At 38.1% G+C, this 8,062-nt stretch overlaps 1 pseudogene; it reads right to left on the reverse strand.

The window, feature by feature from the left end:
* The window catches only part of LOC110574365, a 21,827-nt pseudogene extending 16,023 nt beyond the window's left edge, over positions 1-5,804 (reverse strand).
* Positions 5,805-8,062: the final 2,258 nt, after the last annotated feature.

Raw genomic sequence — 8,062 nt, forward strand, 5'->3', positions numbered from 1 at the left:
ACACCAAAGAAATACAAACAATTCTTTGATTGATTGATTGATTGATTGATTGATTTTTACAAACATTTCTAAGACTATTATGAGCAATTATATGCCAACAAATGAGGCAGTCTGGAAGAAATGGATGCATTCCTAGAAACATATAAACTACCAAAACTAAAACAGGAAGAAATAGAAAACCTGAACAGACCCATAACCAGCAAGGAAATTGAAACAACAATTAAAAATCTCCCAACAAACAAGAGTCCAGGGCCAGAAGGACTCCCAGCGGAATTCTACCAAACATGTAAAGAAGAATTAATACCTATTCTTCTGAAGCTGTTTCAAAAAATAGGAATGGAAGGAAAACTTCCAAACCCATTCTATGAGGCAGCATTACCTTGATCCTAAAACCAGACAAATATCCCATTAAAAAGGAGCATTACACACCAATATCCCTGATGGACATGGATGCAAAATTTCTCACCAAGATACTAGCCAATAGGATCCAACAGTACATTGAAAGGATTATTCACCACGAGCAAGTGGCATTTATTTCTGGGCTGCAAGGTGGCTCAACATCCACAAATCAATCAATGTGATACACCGCATTCATAAAAGAAAGGACAAGAACCATATCATCCTCTCAATAGATGCAGGAAAAGCATTTGACAAAGTACAGCATCCTTTCTTGATAAAAACTCTTTACAGTGTAGGGATAGAGAGAACATACCTCAATATCATAAAAGCCATATGTGAAAAGCCCACAACAAATATCATTCTCAATGGGGAAAACTGAGAGCTTTTCTCCTAAGGTTAGGAACACGGCAGAGATGTCCACTAACCCCACTGCTGTTCAACAGAGTACTAGAAGTCCTAGCCTCAGCAATCAGATAACAAAAAGAAGTAAAGGCATACAAATTGGAGAAGAAGTAGTCAAATGTTCACACTTCCTGGACAACATGGTACTCTATGTAGAAAACCCAAAGGACTCCACCAAAAAAATTGCTAGAACTGATACAGGAATTCAGCAAAGTCGCAGGATACAAAATCAATGCACAGAAGTCAGTTGCATTTCTATATACTAACAATGAGACAGAAGAAAGAGAAATCCAGCAATCGATCCCATTTATAATTGCACCAGAACCATAAGAAAAGTAGGAGTAAACCTCACCGAAGAGGTAAAGGATCTGTACTCTGAAAACTATAGAACATTTATGAATGAAATTGAGGAAGACACAAAGAGATGGAAAAACATTACATGCTTATGGATTGGAAGAATAAATATTGTTAAAATGTCTATGTTACCCAAAGCAATCCACACATTCAATGCAATTCCTATCAAAATACCATGAGCATTTTTCACAGAGCTGGAACAAACAATCCCAAAATGTGTATGGAACCAGAAAAAAACCCAAATAGCCAAAGGAATGTTTAAAAGGAAAACCAAAGCTGGAGGCATCACGACTCTGGACTTTAAGCTATATTACAAAGCTGTGATCATCAAGACAGCATGGTACTGGCACAAAAGACACCTAGATCAATGGAATAGAATAGAGAATCCAGAAATGGGCCCTCAACTCTCTGGGTCAACTAATCTTTGGCCAAGCAGCAAAGATTATCAAATGGAAAAAAGACAGTCTCTTCAACAAATGGTATTGGGATAATTGGACAGCCACATGCAGAAGAATGAAACTGGACCACTTTCTTACACTGTACACAAAAAGAAACTCAAAAATGGATGAAAGACCTATATATTTGACAAGAATCCATCCAAATCCTTGAGGAGAACACAGGCAGCAACCTCTTTGACCTTAGCCACAGCAACTTCTTGCTAGACATGTCTCTAAAGGCAAGAGAAGCAAAAGCAAAAATGAACTATTGGGACTTCATCAAGATAAAAAGCTCTTGCACAGCAAAGGAAACAGTTGACAAAACTAAAAGGCAACCTACGGAATGGGAGAAGATATTTACAAATGTCTTATCAGATAAAAGGCTAGTATCCAAAATTTTTAAAGAACTTATCAAGCTCAATACCCAAAAAACAAAAACTCCAGTCAAGAAATGGGCAGAAGATATGAACAGACATTTCTCCAAGGAGGACATACAAATGGCCAACAGATACACCAAAAAATGCTCCACATCACTTGTCATCGAGGAAATCCAAATCAAAACCACAATGAGATACCACCTCACACAGGTCAGAATGACTAAAATTAACAACTTAGGAAACAACAGATGTTAGCAAGGATGTAGAAAAAGGGGAACTCTCTTACACAGTTGGTGTGAATGTAAACTGGTGCAGCCACTCTGGAAAAGAGTATGGAGGTTCCTCAAAAAGTTAAAAATAGAGTTACCCTCTGACCCAGCAATTGTACTACTAGGTATTTATCCAAGGGATAGAAACATAGTGATTCAAAGAGGCACATGCACCCCAATGTTTAGAGCAGAAATGTCCACAATAGCTAAACTACGGAAAGAGCCCAGATCCATTGATAGATGAATGGATAAAGAATATGTGGGGTGTGTGTGTGTGTGTGTGTGTTTATGATGGAATATTACTCTGCCATCACAAAGAATAAAATCTTGCCATTTGCAATGACATGGATGGAACTAGAGCGTATCATGTTAAGCAAAATAATTCAGTCAGAGAAAGACAAATACCATATGATTTCACTCATATGTGGAATGTAAGAAAAAAGAGATGAACATAGGGGTAGGGAAGGAAAAATAAAATATGATGAAAATAGAGAGGGAAGCAAACCATAAGAGATGCTGAATTCAAGGAAATAAACTGAGGGTTGCTGGAGGGAAAGTGGGTGGAGGGAAGGGATTATTGGGTGATGGTCATTAAGCAGGGCACTTGATGTAATAAGCACTGGATGTTATATGCAACTGATGAATCACTAAATTCTACCCCTCAAACTAATAATAGAGTATATGATAACTAAATTGACTTTAAATAAAGATTTTAAAAAACCAACTGTATATGGGGAGAATTTTAGAAAGTGACCATGCCTGCCTAAAAGGCTCTGAAAAGACCTGAGATTTACAGCTCATGATGACCCTGGCCACAGAGAAAACCTACAAGACCCACAAAACCAAAACAGCAACAAAGCCCAGCAAATCCTGGGGAAAGAGGAGAATCTGATTTCCAGAGTTACCACATTGTTGGATTCAAGTGTCCAGTGTTGAACAAAAAATTCATAAGGCACACGAAGAAGTAGGAACTATGGCCCATTCAGAGGAAAAAAATAAATCAACAACAAAAAATTAATCAAACAGTGGCAGGGTGCCTGGGTGGCTCAATTGGTGAAGCTTCCAACTCTTGATCTCAGCTCAGATCTTGATCTTAGGGTGGTGAGTTGAAGCCCCGCCCCCCTTGGGCTCTATGCTGGGCATGGAGCCTACTTAAAAAACAAACAGTGGCAGGTATACTAGACCTGGTGGAAGGTATACTAGACAAAGCTATCTTAAAGATGCTCAAAGAACTAAAGGAAGATGTCGATAAAGTCAAGAAAATCATGTGTGAACAAAATGAAAATATGAAAGAGATAGAAAACTTAAAAAGAAACTGAAAAGAAATTCTGGACCTGAAAAATACAATAACTGAAATTAAATATTCTCTAGAGGGAGTCATAGACAGATTTGAGCAAGCAGAAGAAAGAATCAGTGAACTTGAATATAGGATAATGGAAATTACTGAGTCTGAGGAACTGAAAGAAAAAAAGTTCATAAAAGCCTGAACAGAACCTGAGGGACTCGTAGGACCCCATCAAGTGGACCAATATACATATTGTGGGAGTCCCAGGTGGAGGAGAGTGAGAAAGGGGCAGAGGGAATATTTGAAGAAATAAGGGCTGAAAGCTTCCCACATGTGATGTAAGACATGAATATAAACATCCAAGAAGCTCTGTGAACTTTGAGTAAGATGAACTCAAATAGATTGACACTGAGACACATTATAATAAAACTTCCAAAAGAGGAGAAAATCTGGAAAGCAGCAAGAAAGGAGAGAATTATCACATACAAGGGATCCTCAGTAAGATTTTCAGCAGATTTCTCATCAGAAACTTTGGAGGGCAGAAAGCAGTGGGTTGATATATTCAAGGGACTAAAAGAAAAAAACTGTCAATTAAGAATCCCATTTCTGGCAAAACTGTCCTTCAAAGTGAGGGAGAAATTAAGATATTCCCAGATAAACAGAAGTTGAGGATGTATGTGACCACTAGTCCTGCCCTACAAGAAATGCTCAAGTGAGTCCTGCAAGGTATAATGAAATTGTAACCTGAAGCCATTTGAAGAAATAGAGATCTCAATAAAGGTAAATACATGGGTAATTATAAAAACTAGTATTATTATAACAATGGTTTGTGATTCTACTTTTTGTTTTGTACAGGATTTTTAAAAACAAATACATTTTCTTAAAAGCTAGTATTATTGTAACTTTGGTTTGTAATTCCAAATTTTGTTTCTGGATAATTTAAGACACTAATGCATTTCAAGAATTATTAGCTTATGTTTGCGGGAACACAATGTATAAAGTTGTTATTTGGTGACATCAACTACCAAAAGAGGTGAAGACAGAGCTGTAGAGGAGCAGCGTTTTTATATGTAATTACTGAAGTTAAGCTGGTATAAATTCAAATGAGAATGTTATAACTTTAGGATGTTAAATGTAATCCCCATGGTAACCATAGAGAAAAATAGCTACAGAATATATACAAAAGGAAATGAGAAAAGAATTTAAACGCTTCACTACAAAAAAAATCAAACATGAAAGAATAGTAATGCAGGACATAAGGGACAAAAAAAGCTATAAGGCAAATAGCAAATTGTTACATCAAATAGAAAAATGACAGAGGTAAGTTCCTCCTGATCAGTAATTACTTGAAATGTAAAGAGATTAAACTCTCCAGTCAAAAGACAGCAGTTGGCAGAATGTATAAAAACCACACGATCCAGCTATATTCTGTCTACAATAGACTCACTTTATTTTTTGTATGTGTGGTTCTGAAAATGTTTTTTTCTTTATTGTTATTTTGTGATGGACCATGACAATCTTTTCCAGGCACCTGGGGGAAGTCCCCTACAGAAAGACAGGGAACACTGTAGTTGGATCAAAAGGCTGCAGGCAACAAGACTGACACCAATAGCAAAGCATCAGCTTAACGTCAAATCACTTAGCCTAGCAAATGCCTGCCAGGGAAAGCATGGTCAGCAATATTCTCATCAGAGAAATTAGAATTGAAGGCCAAAGGCATTAAAGATATGGGCCCCTTTGGCCCCTACCTCTGCCACTCACTCTCCTGACATCTTGTACATCTCTTTGCGTCCAATGAAAACAATGAATCTTCTGGGGTTTTTTCTTAGCTCTTTCTGAGCCCTTGACATACCTCCACATTCTCTCATCATCTCCTCACTAACCAAGTGCCTTTCCTGTAAGTCCTCCTGATGGTCCTTGGAGGAATCATCCATCCTCCCATTTTTCTTTTTGCTTTTCTGGGCACATAATCTTCAGCTAGGTGCTTTTTGGCAGCCCATGGCTCAGCCACAGCTTTTGCCAGAGATTCTGGCTTGCCCTCACTATGTGGTTTTTCTCTCATTTTCAGACGTGCCCTGCTTTTCTTGCTTTCTCTCACCTTCTGGTTGTCTTTCATCATCTGGCTGTCCCTCATTCTGGAGCTTTCCCTCATGGCCTGGTTTCCCTTCCATTTCCAGCTTTTCCTCACATCTGATTTTCCTTCATCATCAGGCTCTGCTTCATCTTCTGGCTTTCCCTCAATTTCCACCATTCCTTCATTTTCATTGTAGAGTTTTTCCATGTTGATATTTCCCCTTCTTTTCCTGTCCTGCAAGGATTCTGGACAGGCTCTTCCTCCTTTTCCAGCCTTGCAGAGTGCTGGAGACAGACACACAAACCTGCAGGCCCAGGGCAGGCCTGTGCCTTCTCAGGCTCACCAAAGTCCTCTTGCCTACCACCAGGCAGCTGAGGGAGCTGCTTCCATGCAGACAATAGGAGTAGGCAGTGCAGGAACAGGACCGCAGGACAGATGAGCAGGCTACAACAGACTCACTTTAGACTCAAAGACACAAATAGATTAATAGTGAAAGGATGAAAAAAGATTCCATGTAAATAGTAACCAAAAGAGAGCAGGGGAGGATATACTAATATCGGGCAAAATAGATGTTAAATCAAAAAATCTATAAGAGACAAAAAAATACATTATACATTAATAAAATATTTAATAGAGCAAGAAGCTATAACAATTTAAACATTTATGCACCTAATATCAGGCCATCAAAATATTAGAATTGAAGGCACAAATACACAGTTCTAAAACAATGGTTGGAGACTTCAATATCCTATTCTCAATAATGGATAGAACAACCAGAAGATGGGGAAGGAAATAGAGGACTTAATATAATAAACCAACCAGATCAAACAGACACATACAGAAAACTCTGCCCAACAAAAATAGCATATAATTCTTCTCAAGTGCACATGAGATATTCCAGGATAGATCATATATTAGACCACAAATTAAGTTTCAGTAGATTAAAATATATAGATATCTGACAAAGTATCTTTTCTATCCACAATGGGATAAGGTTAGAAGTCAGTAACAGACATAAGGGCACCTGGATGGCTCAGTCAGTTAAGCATCTGACTCTTGATCCCAACTCAAGTCATGATCTCATGGGTCATGAGATCAAGCCCTGCATTGGGCTTTGTGCTCAGTGGGGAGACTGCTTGAGATTCTCTTTCCCTCTGTCCCTCCCCCTACTCACGCACACACGCTCTCTCTCTCTCTCAAATAAATAATCTTTAAAAAATCAGTAACAGACATGAAACTTGAAGAATCAGAAACTTGTGGAAATTAAACAATACACAATTAAACAACCAGTGGATCAAAGAATAAATCACAAGAGAAACTGCAAAGTACTTAAAGATAAATAAAAATGAAAGCACAGCATACCAAGACTTTTGGGACTCATCAAAAGCAGTGCTAAGTGGGAAATTTATAGCTATAAGCACTTATATTTAAAACAGGGGCTCCTGGGTGGCACAGTCAGTTAGGCCTCTGACAATTGATTTCAGCTCAGGTCATGATCTCAGGGTCATGGGATCAAGCCTGGCATGCAGCTCTGCACTTAGCAGGGAGTCTGCTTGAGATTCTCTCCCTCTCCTTCTCTCTCTGCCCCTCCCCCCCTGCTCATGTGCATGCTCTCTTTCTCTTTCTCCATCAAATAAATAAATAAATCTTTGAAAAAGATCAATAAAAACAGGAAAGATCTCAGGGCACCTGGGTGGCTCAATCGGTTGAGCATCCCACTTCTGGTTTTGGCTCAGGTCATGATCTCTGGGTGGTGGGATTGAGCCCCTTGGAGTCTGTTTGAGATTCTTTCCCTCTCCCTCTCCCTCCCCCCTCTGTCCTTCCTCCTGCTCAGGCATGCACACACTCTCTCTCTCTCAAATAAATAAAGAAAATATTTAAAAACAGGAAAATCTCAAATCAACAACCTAACTTTACAAATTACAGAACTAGAAAGAAAAGAACAATCTAAACCCAAAGCAAGCAGATGGAAGAGAATAATAAAAATGAGAGCAGAGATAGAAAAACAATAAAGAAAATTAATGAAACTGAAAGTTAGTTCTTTGAAACTGACAAGCCTTTAGCTAGATAGACTCTGAAAAAAAAGAAGACTCAACTAAAATTAGAAGTGAAAATAGGAACATTATTACTGATTCAACAGAAATAAGAAAGATTATAGGAGAATGCTATGAACAACTGTACACCAACAAATGGGATAACCTAGGTGAAATGGACAAATTTCTGGAAATACAAAACCTACCAAGGAAAAATTACAAAGAAATAGAAAATCTGAATAGAGTTATAACTAGTAAGGAGATTGAATCAGTAATAAAAATCCCCCAACAAAGAAAAAGCCTGGACCCTATGGTTTCACTGATGAATCTCTCAAACATTTAAAGGAGAATTAACACCCATATTTCTCAAACTTTTCAAAAAAATGAAAGTGGAAGAAATACTTCCTAACGCATTTTAAAAAGCCAGCATTA

The sequence above is a fragment of the Neomonachus schauinslandi genome, chromosome 14 (genome assembly GCF_002201575.2).
Source record: "Neomonachus schauinslandi chromosome 14, ASM220157v2, whole genome shotgun sequence".
Taxonomy (NCBI): Eukaryota; Metazoa; Chordata; class Mammalia; order Carnivora; family Phocidae; genus Neomonachus; species Neomonachus schauinslandi.